Consider the following 15,066-nt stretch of genomic DNA (forward strand, 5'->3'; position numbering starts at 1 on the left):
AAAAAAGCCCTGAAAATAAAGAGTTTTGTATACAGAAGAAGAAAAGAAAGGTCAGGATGACTATAACCTAAATAAGAAAGAGTAAATGCCCCTACGGTAATGTTAAGAGTAACAACCACACTAGCTCACTGTGTGTTTGACACTAGACTAATGCACATCATCATGGAAACCTCACAGCAACCCTCCAAGGTAGGTAATATTATGCTCCATTATTTCAGTTAGCTTCTGCAACATACCAAACCACCACCACCACAAAATGGAGTGGACCAACACAATTACTTATGCGCTCATGATTCCCTGTGCAGTTTGAGGTGGAAGGGCTGGGATCTCCCATCCTCGAGAACATCAGCCAACATCATCATATGCGAATGAGAACAGAATCTACAAAGCCTCTTGGAATGAGAACAGAATCTACAAAGCCTCTTGAGACATAGGCTCATAACTCACATATCATCCATATCACTACATTCTATCAAAGCAAATCACAAGGCCATCCCAGTTTCAAGGGAGTGGGGAAAATACATTCCACCTTTAATGGGAGGATCTACAAAGAAATTTGAGGCCATTGACAATCCATCACATCCCATTACAAAGGGAGAAACTGAGGCAAGGACAAGCCAAATAAATATGGCACAGTCACACAATTAACAAGTGGGGAGGCAGCATTCAAGAGTCTGAAACCAGAGCCTATACTCTTAGCCACGAAGCTACACAACTGCAAGGTGGGGCTGAACAGGTAGGTAGGAAACAGATGACAGAGGGTCTTGTCTTCTCCACATTCTCCTGAGAAGCAAAGTAATTCAGTATTCAGTGAGCTGGAATTCCACCCTAACTCTGTCACAGACTGGCCATATGACCCAGAGAAAGACCACACTGTGTTCATCTGGGTTGCACACCCAAACAAAAGCTTAAGTAAAGAAAATACTAACAGCTAAGATGAACTGGAACTCATGCCTACAACCGCCCTAAAATATCTCCCCATGAGCTGTTCACCTAGCCAGAACTTTCTATTCTGCCCTGAGAGCCCCAGGAGAAATCACATAGGAGCAAATTCTCCCATGCAATCGCAGAGGAGATGGCCCCTCCCTGCACCTCCAACCCAGGCAAGATTTCACTATTAAGGAAGGTGGGGATTGTGAGCTGGGCCAAGCAGGCCTTTGAGAGCATTACAGAAGGAGCCCTATCCATCTGAACTTTAGGATGCCCACAATGAGGATATGGGTATTGTCAGACAAGAGCTGAAATCTGGAGCCTTTTTCTTCAAAGGCGTTCTGGTGCCACCTAGCATCAGTGGAGGAGCTGCTGCTTCTGACGACTCTTGCAGCTAGAGCAAGGGAAACAAGATGGAAGGGGAACTGAGCCAGGAGTTGGAGCCCAGATTTCAAGTCTGCTCTGCCAGTGGTGTCCACTGTGACCCTGGACAAATCCCTTCACCAGGTTTCAACCTCAAACTGAGGTTCTCTTGGCTTCCCCCAAACACTCAAGGTAGGAACTGGACTGGTTTTAACATTCTGTGGTTCTAAGAGCTATTTGTGGAATGACCTTGTGCAACTGCAGCCTTTGGTTTACTATTTGTACAACTGTCTGATTCTCTATAGTGCAAACACACAGTGGAAAATCTCATAACAAAAGGACCCTGCAATCTTTTCTCTGCTGTGTTCCAAGTGCTCAGTACATGGCGATGCTCAACAGTGTTGTGACTCTGGCTGTTGAGGAAACTCATTAACGGGGGCTGGTCTCAGAGGGAGTAGAGCAGGCAGGACAGCAACACTATTTGGGAAGATAATGAACCCCCCAAGCCTTTGCAAGGTCCCTGGTTGCCTTTCTCAGATCGGTAGATTGTAAGGAGTTGCAGGGCCAGGGAAGCCACCATCTCCAGCTGACAGGGGGAAGGTAGAGCTAGGACATCTCTCTCCCTCACACAGGCTGTAGACTCACTCCAGGTGCTGAGGTGTCTAAGGAGTGGGGAAGAACAGCTTTAGCCTCCTATCTCCTCCATCAACACCTCTCTATCCCCAGCCACTTACTCTTTAAATAAAGCACCAAGTCGAGTCTCCAGTACCCTCCTTCCAAGCATATCACTATGCCTAAGCCCCTCCTCTGTCAGTATTTAAACTACCACCATCTGTGCACTGACTCTCAGTCTGTCTACAGGAGAGGCAGCCTTTCACAGATCAAGCCTGGGGAAAGACAAGCCCAGGCACCTCAGGAACCAATACCACCTGGAAGGCAACAGTACCCTCAGGGCCTGTCCCCAGTGCCAGTTCAGCAAAGGGAGGCTGGCTGACCAATTTTTTAGGAAAAATGTTTTTCCCCCATCAATGTCATGAGCTTTTCTTACCCCAGCTAACCTTTATCCCACAAGATAAGGTGAAAGATATCCCTGCAGATGTAGATGACAAAACCCAAAAAACAGGTAAGTGGATGAGCCCCAAATTACCAGCTAATTTATAATTAGAGCTGAGACTGGAACTGGGGTTCTCTAAACAATTAGTGAGGGCTCTTCGACCACCTCATCAACCAGAGATTAACTGGCAGTCCTTTCCAGGGCTGCTTGGACATTTAAATCTCAGAATGTTAATCCAAAGGAGTAAAATTTGAAAATATCAGGCCATATGGCAGGTGAGTCAGGGTAGATTTGACCACAGAATCCTTCCAGAACTCCTCATATCACCCTGTTTGCAAAAGGGCAGCCTAGGGTTGAAGGGTAGGGTTATACCAGTAAGTCACCTCTCAGAATTCTCTTCTCCCATCTGCAGGGTCAAAAGTGAGTCCTGAAACCCCTCAACTGCTGCCTCTAAGCCTCTAATCTTGTCTTCAAAACTACCCAGATTTTCTGGGGGCATTGGGAAAGAGAGAGAAAGATTTATAATCTTTTGCCCCTTTTTACAAAAAAGAACTGTTTGAAAAGAAGCATCTATTTGCTTTCCCCATTTATAACAGACCAGTATGTTAGGCAATGAAAGTGGTCTTTCAGGAAGGGGATACAAGACACCAGGGAAGCTTAACATTTGCTGTGCTTCCAGCCAAACACTCCTCTTTTTAAAAAGCAAGGAACCAGAGAAGGAATAGAAGGCCCAAAGAGGGGGCATGAACTTGCCAGAGACTGAAAATCACCTCTGCTATCCTCAGCTACCCCATAAGCTCATCCCAGGTGGCTGGAGAATAGTAATTTAGAAGGTCTGTTCCAGGTTGAAAATGAAATTTATGGAGTACCCTTTTACCAAATGGTCCCATTGGTGCCTCTCCCAGTAGGACCTCATATCACTCTCCTGGCCCCATTAATCAGTTGGCTCAGGATAATCAGAGGATATCATTAGGGCATGCTCTTAATGAATATCATGACCAAATGTGAGAGCTTGGTAACATAGTTTAACAGCATTGTGGGGTACTTCATCATTAAGAATAAGCAGGCATGGGAGTACAGGCAGAGTGGCGAACCAGAATGGTGGCAGGGGCAAGGGAGCATAGACACCTTTTGTCAGAAGACCCTTTCTTTAGAAAGCCCTTGTTTCACCCCTGGAAGTGATGGCCTACACATCAGGTGGCTCTTGGAACAATAGGACAAACAGGGAATACACCTCATTTTTTTTTGTTCCCTGTAAATGCCAATACTTTTTTTTCCATTCTGCTCCTCTATAAAATGAAACAAGGAAGCCAGCTAATGTCTGATAACTTTCCCAAGTCAACAGACAAATATGTGGCTGAAAGAGGAGATTCAGCTCCAAGATGCCCAACTTCAGGGCCCAAAATATTAACACTTCTATAGTACAATGAAAAGAGCCCTGACTAGATTTAGGGTTGGGATATCTGGGTTCCCAAATCTATAAATTTCTTATTATAAGACTTTTCTTCCCTTATCATTTTCCATCTTTAAAATTAGGGGGTTGGCATGGAGACTTCTAAAGCCCCAGATTTTTCTGAATTCATCACTCTCACCTGTAAAGAACACATACTCAGTTTACTCTTAAGTGCCCTTGAAGTTTTCACTCAACCTACCAGTAAGAAATCTTTTTTCAAGTAGATGAGTTGGAAACCAGAATAATCAGCTCTTGTACAGGATAATTAGAGCCACTAGCAAGTCAATTGAAGACCTGCTGACTGGCTAAGCATCAGAAAATCACAAATACATGTTGGGGATGGAGACCAGAAAAAGTAAGCAGGTGGTAAAGAAGAAATATGAAAGATGTTAAGATAAATCCCAAAGGAAGTAAGCAAAAACTGTGTGTTCTACTTATGCCCCAACTCCTGAGTCCAGCATACACTGGGCCCCCATCACTTTATCCTGACCTGCCTTGCCAGGCTCAGAGCACCTGTTCAAGGGAACCTAATTGTTTACCATTATAAACACACTGTATACTTTTCCAACTTCTGTGCCTTTGGTTGAGCCATCTCCTCTACCTAGAATGTCTGCTCAAAGCCTGAATCTCAAATTCAGCCCTCTAGAGACCACTTCTTCCATAAAGCTATCCCTAGTCACTGAACTCCCAAAGTTCTCGGCACATATCTTACGGTATTCAATACAGACACTTCTCGTTACTCAGGTCTTCCCCCCAGCCCCGCCCCTTAATCATACTTGCTAGAATGACAGAGCCTGAAGTGACAAGTCCTAAATGACTCACCCCAGGGCTAGAATTAAGCCTTGGCTAATGATAATAGTGGACCGGCTTATAAGAATGTTCTTTCATCTACTCCTGACTACAAATCCAGGAGGCAGAGGTAGGGAAAGACATTTCCTCTGCCTCTCCCCATACCAGAATATCTCTGCCTCAGCCTCCCACTTCTTCTCTTCCCCAAAGGCAAAGACCAAAGGATGATCCAATGGTCAATGTATCAGAAAACTCAGTAGTTCTTGAGGGCCTAATCTTAAAACAGCTTCAGAAACATTCTGGGCTCTCCTGTCTCTCTTCCATTTCCTCTTTCCATGAGGTCAAACACTACAATTAGGCTAAGTGTTGCTTCACAGAGAAAACCAACCTCTCTTCTGCTCCCTTATCCATCTTCGACTTTGGGCCACTGGGCTCACATTTATAAATAAATTATTTTTGTTTCCATTCTGCTAATGTTTCTGGTAGTACTAGTACAGGGAGAAGGAAGTAGACCACTGGGAAAGTGAAGGACCACCAAGGGGAGATTAAGTGATTTTCCATGTGGGCTGCAGACATTCTTGTATTCTAGGTCTATGATGACACGAAAATACCATCAAAATTTCAATTGGTATTTTTTATTTCCATTTTACAGGTAAGCAAACTGAGACTCAGAAAAGTTGGGTAGCTTATACAAGATGCACTTTTTTTTAAGTAGCCTCTATACCCAGCATGGAGCCTAACATGGGGCTTGAACTCAGGACCCCAGGATCAAGACCTAAGCTGAGATCAAGAATCAGATGGTTAACCAACTGAGCCACAAGGCACCCCTCCAAATAATGCATTATTTTTAGTAATGATGTACATCAATAATGCATTAATAAGAGCGAGAAAAGCTATTCCAAACCCAGACCAGATTCCCAGCCCGCTGTAATTACCAAAGACCAGGCTGCCCTTGTTGCTAAACAGCACATCCTGTAATTTTCCACAGTTCTGTCTCCCAGACTCTCTCAGGGTCTTAGTTTATACCTCTAGCCATTTAAGATTTCCAGCCTCCTTTCCTCCCAGTTTTCCATGGGAATACCCTCCAAACACACATAAAGCCTGGGAGAAGGATTGGCATCCTGAAAGACATGAGACATTGGCTTAGCTCTAATTACAGCTCTAAAAGCCTGTGCTGTGCCTAGTAGAAAAACCATACCAGAAGCACATTAATTTTCTGCCCCAGCTGGCTCCCACCTTGGGAAGGCTTACATTGCCATGCTCAAAGGGGCTCCGTCTGAACCCCTGATGTGGGAGAGATGCACCCATCCCTGCCTCTCTTCTTATTTTTAATTAGAAGTTCCATTAAAACCACTACAGCAATGAGGCACACACTAGGCAACATACTTCAGGACAATTAGCACACTCCTCGGGGGGCTAAAATGGCCTCAGCCTTGGTCTGGGCAACATAATTGCACCAAAACATACAGCCTACTAGGAGGCTCCCATTTTAAGTGGAAAGAAACAATTAGTCACACAATCTATCAGGCAGTTAGATCTGTAGGAAATTATTCAATATGCATAATTTAAAAGTTTTCCAGGGGTTGAGATATATAGAAATTATTACTTGCCTATGACTTGGTACATCCATAAGCAAACCACTATCTCCACCCACACTCACCCCATACTATTAATGCTCTGTGTCTTCGTGTGTAGATGCCTACCACATAGAGTCTAGTTGTAATTATGTGTCTGGATCACTGTAGACATTAGTTCATTCCTAAAATGTGGGAAATAATCAGTGGGACAGAGGGGCTATGGAAACCCCATCTACCTCACTGCCACTTTCTGAATCCCCAAGCCACTAATTAAAACCGGCCCCTAAGATAGCTCCTGGCCAAGTCATCCTGGTGATTCTGAGAAGTAAATAAAAAGAGCAAATTAGAAGGCCAGAAAGACCTCTCTGAACACCAGGAAAGCTGCAGAAAATCACCCGAGGCTCCCTGGACTCTGTTTGACGCCACACTCCCAGATTCCACATGCAGAAGCATCTTGTCTGCATTTGATCAGCCTTCTCTAACACTCATTGCTGAACCATTGTACTTTCTGCAGACCAGCAGTGCCGCTATAATTAATATTCAACTGGCATTGCCACTGCACACTCAAAGCCTGTTCTTTCAGCCTTTTCAAATCCAATTCAGACCAAAGTAATCTTTGCCCTTGCATTTTGGTTCAGGCAGCAGCGACTGTTAGGATGGCAGATAATGGTTTATTAGCACTACCGAACAGCAAAGGAGCCCAGCATGGTAGCGGTCATCACTAGGTTTCTGAAACTAAACTCGGTCTCACAAACTAAAATTAACAAGCCAGCAGGACACAAATACTGGTGCAGGAATAAGACCATTTCAGGAAGGATTATTAATTGTAATTTTTCATATAAGACTACAGATGGAGTAGGAGGTTGTGAGGCTTCCAATAAAAGGTGTGGTCCAGCTAATAAGAGGCAGCCACTGTTTGACCACTAACTTTAGACTCTCCACAATCACCCTTCAAATCTCATTATTTCTGGATCTAGAGCAACCGCTACAGTGTAAGGAGGCCTTAATTCAAATCCTAGACTAAACCACTGCATGACCTTGTGCAAATTCTTTCCCTCTAAGGAACTCAGCCCCTTATGTTTAAAATGAGAGTTAAAAAAGGATCAGTGGTGGCCATTACCCTTCATAATCATTTCCGGAGAACACAGAGATAGGCAAAAGTCAACTGCGGTGAACATTTTAATTAAGAGGATCAGTCCTATAGAAACAAGATGGCAGAGGAGTAGCAGACTGAAATGACATCAGGTTCCAGGAGTTCAGCTAGATGGTTATCAAACCATTCCAAACACCTACAAACTCAACAGGAGATAGAAGAGGAGCAATTCTAGGAACAGAAAATAGACCACTTTCAGGAAGGTACGACATGCAGAGAGATTAATCTGAAGCAACGGGAAGATAGACTGTGGGGGTAGGGGCCAGCTCCCGGCAAGCAGTAGAGCAGTGGAGCACAAAATCAGAACTTTTAGAAGTCTGTTCCACTGAGTGACGTCACTCCAGAGGCTAAGCAGGGGTGGAGCCCTTGTGAGGACAGTGTGGTCTCAGGTCCCACAGTGTCACAGAAAGACCAGGGGTGTCTGAGTGTGGCAGAGCTCCCAGGTATCGGAGCAGGGAAGCCACCCACAGAGACAGAGCCAAGGAGTGGGCTCTCAGATCCATGATCCTTTAGTCTTGCAAAGTTAAATTTTTTTAAAAAAGATTTTATTTATTTATTTGGCAGACAGAGATCACAAGTAGGCAGAGAGGCAGGCAGAGAGAGAAGAAGGGAAGCAGACTCCCTCCCGAGCAGAGAGAGAGCCCAATGCAGTGCTCAATCCCAGGACCCCAGGATCATGACCTGAGCTGAAGGCAAAGGCTTTACTACTTAGTCACCCAGGTGCCCTGCAAAGTTAATTTTTTTTTTATTTTTTTTCCTTATTCTATTTCTTTTAACTTTTCCTCTTTCCTCTTTTAATGTTTTTTAAATATTTTATCTTAATTTTTTTTTAATCTTCATTGTTATAGTCATATTTTATCCCTTCATTGTATTTAACCCTACTTTTTGTATACATATAGGGGGTTTTTTCTTTAAAATTTTGGGATACAATTTTTTCTAATAGATCAAAATACACCCTAAATCTATCACATGGCTTTGTTCTACTCTCCAGCCTGATCACATTCTTTTTTTTTTCCCAACCAACTTATTTTATCAATTCTTACAGAATTTTAATTTTCATGTTTACAGTCATATTCCATCCCTTCATCATCTTTACCTATGTATTTTTTTTTTCTTTCTTTAAAATTTGGGGAGGTAGTTTCTTCTGAGAGATCAGAATACACCCAAAATCAAGTGGGTGGCTCTCTTCTATTCACCAGTCTAATATATATTTTTTAATTAATTTCTCCCCCTTTCTTCTGACCCAGTTTAGGGTCTCTTCTGATTTGGTTAGCACATATCTTTCTGGCATCTTTGTCACACTTATATAATAACAAGTATTATATTCTCTCATTCATATATTCTTTTCTGGATAAAATGACAAGGCAGAAAAACTCACCACAAAAAAGAAAAAAATAATAATAATAACAAGAGGTAGTACTGATGGTTAGGGCCCTAATCAGTACAGACATTGCTAATATGTCAGAACTACAGTTCAGAATGATGATTATCAAGGTGATACCTGGGCTTGCAAAAAGGCATGGAAGATATTAGAGAAACCCTTTCTGGAGAAACAAAAGAACTAAAATCTAATCAAGTTGAAGTCAAAAAAGCTATTCATGAGGTCCATTCAAAAATGGAGGCTCTTACTACTAGGATAAATGAGGCAGAAGAGAGAATTAGTGATATAGAAGATCAAATGATGGAGAAAAATGAACCTGAGCAAAAGAGAGACAAACAACTACTGGACCACAAAGGGAGAATTCAAGAGATAAGTGATACCATAAAATGAAACAATATTAGTATAAATGGGATCCCAGAAGAAGAAGAAGGAGAGGGGCAGAAGGTATATTGAAGCAAATTATAGTAGAGAATTTCCCTAATATGGCAAAATATGGCAAATACACCAAAATCCAGGAGGCACAGAAAATCCCCCTCAAAAATCAATAAAAACAGGTCCACGCCCCATCATCTAATAGTAAAACTAACAAGTCTTAGTGACAAAGAGAAAATCCTGAAAGCAGCTTGGGACGAGAAGTCTGTAATATACATAGAAATATTAGATTGGCAGCAGACTTATCCACAGAGACCAGGCACACCAGAAAAAACTGGCATGATATATTCAGAGCACTAACTGAAAAAAATATTCAGCCAAGAATACTATATCCAGCTATGCTGCCATTGAAAATAGGAGAGATAAAATTTTCCAGGACAAACAAAAATTAAACGAATTTGCAAACACCAAACCAACCTTACAGGAAATATTGAAAGGGGTCCTCTAAGCAAAGAGGGACCCTAAAAGTAACAGACCAGAAAGGAACAGAGAAAATATGCAGTAACAGTCACCATATAGGCTATACAATGGCACTAAATTCCTATCTTTCAATAGTTACCCTGAATATAAATGGGCTAAATGCCCTAATCCAATGACACAGGTTTTCAGAATGGATTAAAAAAAACAAGGCCCATCAATATGCTATCTACAAGAAACTCATTTTAGACCCAAAGACACATCCAGATTTAAATTGGGGGCAGGGGAGATATACCATGCTAATGGACATCAAAAGAAATCTGGGTGGCAATCCTTATATCTGATAAATTATATTTTAAGCCAAAGACTATAATAAGAGATGACACTATATCATACTTAAAGGGTCTGTCCAACAAGAAGATCTAACAATTTTAAATATCTATGCCTCTTACATGGGATCAGCCAATTATATAAACCAATTAATAAAAAAAAATCAAAGAAACACATCAACAATAATACAATAATAGTAGAGGACTTTAACACTCCCCTTACTGAAATGGACAGATCATCCAAGCAAAAGATCAACAAGGAAATAAAGGCCTTAAATGACACACTGCACCAGATGGACATCACAGATATATTCAGAGCATTCCATCCCAAAGCAACAGAATACACATTCTTCTCTACTGCAGATGGAACATACTCCAGAACAGATCATATCCTGGGTCACAAATCACATCTCAACTGGTACCAAAAGTTTGGGATCATTCCCTGCATATTTTCAGACCACAATGCTCTGAAGCTAGAACTCAATCACAGGAGGAAAGTTGGATAGAACTCAAATACATGGAGGCTAAAGAGCATCCTACTAAAGAATGAATGGGTAAACCAAATAATTAAAGAAGAATTAAAAAAAAATTCATAGAAACAAATGAAAATGAAAAAACAACTGTTCAAAATCTGTGGGACACAGCAAAGGCGGTCCTGAGAGGGAAGTACATAGCAATGCAAGACTTTCTCAAGAAACAAGAAAGGTCTCAAGTATACAACCTAACCCTACACCTAAAGGAGCTGGTAAAAGAACAGGAAAGAAATTCTAAACTCAGCAGAAAAAGAGAATTAAGAAAGATCAGAGCAGAATTCAATGAAATAGAAACCAAAATCACAGTAGAACAAATCAACGAAACAAAGAGCTGGTTCTTTGAAAAAATTAATAAGATTGATAGACCCCTGGCCAGGCTTTTGAAAAAGAAAAGAGAAAGGACCCAAATTAATAAAATCATGAATGAAAGAGGAGAGATCACAACCAACACCAAAGAAATACAAACCATTTTAAGAACATATTTTGAGCACCTATATACCAGCAAATTTGTCTATCTGGAAAAAATGGATGCATTCTTAGAGACATATAAACTACCAAAACTGAACCAGGAAGAAATAGAAAACCTGAACAGACCCATAAACAGTAATGAGATTGAAGCAGTCATCAAAAATCTCCCAAAAAACAAGAGCCCAGGCCAGATGGCTTCCCAGGGAAATTCTACCAAACGTTTAAAGAAGAATTAATACCTATTCTCCTAAAACTGTTCCAAAAAATAGAAATGGAAGGAAAACTTCCAAACTCATTTTATGAGGCCAGCATCACCTTGATCCCAAAACCAGAAAAAGACCCCATTAAAAAAGAGAATTACAGACCAACATCCTTGATGAACACAGATGCGAAAATTCTCACCAAAATACTAGCCAGTAGGATCCAACAGTACATTAAAAAGATTATTCAACAGGACCAAGTGGGATTTATTCCTGGGCTACAAGGTTGGTTCAACATCCACAAGTCAATCAATATGATACACTAATAAAAGAAAGAACAAGAACCATATGATGCTTTCAATAGATGCTGAAAAAGCATTTGACAAAGTACAGCATCCTTCCTTGATCAAACTCTTTGAAGTGTAGGGGCACCTGGGTAGCTCAGTGGGTTAAAGCCTCTGCCTTCAGCTCAGGTCATGACCCCAGGATCGAGCCCCGCATCAGGCTCTCTGCTCGGCGGGGAGCCTGCTTCCCTCTCTCCCTCTGCCTGCCTCTCTGCCTACCTGGGATCTCTGTCTGTCAAATAAATAAATAAAATTTAAAAATAAAAAATAATTAAAAAACAAAGAAAAACTCTTCAAAATGTAAGGATAGAGAGTACATTCCTAATATCATCAAAGCCATCTATGAAAAACCCAAAGCAAATATAATTCTCAATGGAGAAAAACTAAGCTTTTCTGCTTACGTCAGGAATACTGCAGGGATGTCCATTATCACCACTGCTATTCAACATAGTACTAGAAGTCCTAGCCTCAGCAATCAGACAACAAAAAGAAATTAAAAGCATCCAAATCAGCAAAGAAGAAGTCAAACTATCACTCTTTGCAGATGATATGATACTTTATGTGGAAAACCCAAAAGACTCCACTCCAAATCTGCTAGAACTTCTACAGGAATTCAATGAAGTGTCAGGATGTAAAATCAAAGCAAAGCAGTCCATTGCATTTCTTCACACCAACAACAAGACAGAAGAAAGAGAAATTAAGGAATCAATTCCATTTACAACTGCACCCGAAACCATAAGATACCTAGGAATAAACCTGACCAAAGAGGCAAAGAATCTGTACTCAGAAAACGATAAAGTACTCATGAAAGAAATTGAGGAAGACACAAAGAAATGGAAAACGGTTCCATGCTCATGGATTGAAAGAACAAATATTGTGAAAATGTCTATGCTACCTAAAGCAATCTACACATTTAATGCAATCCCTATCAAAACACCATCTTTTTTTTTCAAAGAAACGGAACAAATAATTCTAAAATTTATATGGAACCAGAAAAGACCTAGAATAGCCAGAGGAATGTTGAAAAAGAAAGCCAAAGTTGGTGGCATCACACTTCCAGACTTCAAGCTTTATTACAATGCTATCATCATCAAGACAGTATGGTACTGGCACAAAAACAGACACAAAGATCAATGGAACAGAATGGAGAGTCCAGAAACAAACCCTCAACTCTATGGTCAACTAATCTTTGACAAATCAGGAAAGAATGTCCAATGGAAAAAAGACAGAATCATCAACAAATGGTGTTGGGAAAAGTGGACAGCCACATGCAGAAAAATGAAACTGGACCATTTCCTTACACCACACACAAAAATAGACTCCAAATGCGTGAAAGACTTCAATGTGAAACAGGAATCCATCAAAATCCTTGAGGAGAACACAGGCAGCAACCTCTTTGACCTCAGCCACAGCAACTTCTTCCTCAGAACATTGCCAAAGGCAAGGGAAGGAGGGCATAAATGAACTATTGAACTTCATCAAGATCAAAAGCTTTTGCACAGCAAAGGAAATAGTCAACAAAACCAAAAGACAACTGACAAGAATGGGAAAAGATATTTGCAAATGACATATCAGATAAAGGGCTAGTATCCAAATCTATAAAGAACTTATCAAACTCAATACCCAAAGAACAAATAATCCAATCAAGAAATGAGCAGAAGACATGAACAGACACTTCTGCAAAGAAGACATCTACATGTCAAACAGACACATGAAAAAGTGCTCCATATCACTTGGCATCAGGGAAATATAAATCAAAACCTCAATGAGATACCACCTCACACCAGTACGAATGGCTAAAAATAACAAGTTAGGAAACAACAGATGTTGGCGGAGAAAGGGGAACCCTCCTACACTGTTGGTGGGAATGCAAGCTGGAGCAGCCACTCTGGAAAATGGCGTGAAGGTTCCTCAAAAAGTTGAAAATAGAGCTACCCTACAACTCAACAATTGCACTACTGGGTATTTACCCTAAAGATACAAATGTAGTGATCCAAAGGGGCACAGGCACCTGAATGTTTATAGCAACAATGTCCACAATAGCCAAATTATGAAAAGAACATAGATGTCCATCAAGAGATGAATGGATAAAGAAGATTTGGTGTGTGTATATATATACAATGGAATACTAGGCAGCCATCAAAAGAAATGAAACCTTGCAATTTGCGATGACATGGATGGAACGAGAAGGTATTATGTTGAGCAAAATGAATCAATCAGAGAAAGAAAATTATCATATGATCTCTCTGATATGAGGAAGTAGAGAGGCAAAGTTGGGGAGTTTGGGGGATAGGGAAGGAAAAAATGAAACAAGATGGGATGGGGAGGGAGACAAACCATAAAAGACTCTTAATCTCACAAAACAAACAGTGTTGCCAGGAGGAGCAGTGAGGAGGGAGAGGATGGTTGGGTTATGGACATTGGGGAAGGTATGTGCTATGGTGAATGCTGTGAAGTGTGTAAACCTGGCAATTCACAGACCTGTACCCCTGGGGCTAATAATACATTATATGTTAATAAATAATTAAAAAATTGTAAAAATAAAAATAAAAATAAATATTGTTGAGGAAGCAGGAATTATGAGACTTACTTAAAAGTATCAGTCTACCCAGGTTATTTAACTGAGCGGTAACAAGACCAATTCTCAGCATGGGGACAAAGCAGAGTGAGAAGACAAGTATCTCCCCATATCTTTTCTGGCTCCAGCACCCTCAAAAGCCTTATGGCTTCTATTACAATTTCTAGGCCTGAAAGGGGTAAGAGAAGGGAATATTTTTACATAATGAACAGAGAAGATGGTCTTATAAGAGCAGAGATGTTTCAGTTTAATAAATAAGCCCACAGAGTGGGAAACATAAAATAACAACCTCACCTTGCTCTCTTTCCTCCCTCCCATCTCTTGCTGCTGCCCTACACTGACAGAAATCTGCCAGAAGCTGAAGGGCAAGGGAACTCATTGCTATAAACTAGTGGTTCTTACACTTTTCGGTCAGGATCATCAGAGGACTATTGAAATAAATATTCCCAGGCCCTATCCCCAAGTTTTCTGACTCACTTGGTGTTGGGTGGGACCAGAGGACCACCAGTAATGCAGGAAAGATGTGGATCTCAGAACACACAGTAAGGATACCAGCCAGCCTCCTGCGGTACAGAGCAGGGTGGAAGGGGTGGAAGGTTGATCCAGAAGGGCATGCATCTCTTGAATCTATACCATTAGACCATGGGACAGCAAACTTTTTCCATAAAGAACCAGATGATACGTATTTTAGCTTTTACAGGCCATACAGTTGCTTAACTCTGCCATCATAGCAGTTGCTTAACTACTTAACTCTGCCATCATAGCACCCAAAAAAAGTTCACAGACAACACATAAATGAATGAACATTTTATTTCCCAATAAGAATTTACTTTCATTCTTTACTTATAAAATTTTATTTCCTGCAAATTCATTTAAGTCTAACCCACCTCTATCTCCTCAGTATTCAGAAAACACCACAACAGTCATTCCCTGAGTGTCCATATATAAATGCTGGGAGCTTTATGTGCATTGTATCTTTGCTTTGAAGAAAACTAGAATTTAATCTACCCAGTTAAGAACACGACTTGGGTAGCTCTCACTTCATTTAAGCCAATTTCTCATCTC

The 15,066-nt window shown here is 41.0% G+C and overlaps 1 long non-coding RNA gene across 1 annotated transcript in view; it reads right to left on the reverse strand.

Annotated features, from left to right (window-relative positions):
- LOC116586753 overlaps positions 1-15,066 on the reverse strand; it is a 48,645-nt gene that overhangs the window by 22,975 nt on the left and 10,604 nt on the right. The gene's annotated exons all lie outside the window — the stretch shown is intronic.

Source organism: Mustela erminea, chromosome 3, assembly GCF_009829155.1.
Source record: "Mustela erminea isolate mMusErm1 chromosome 3, mMusErm1.Pri, whole genome shotgun sequence".
NCBI lineage: Eukaryota > Metazoa > Chordata > Mammalia > Carnivora > Mustelidae > Mustela > Mustela erminea.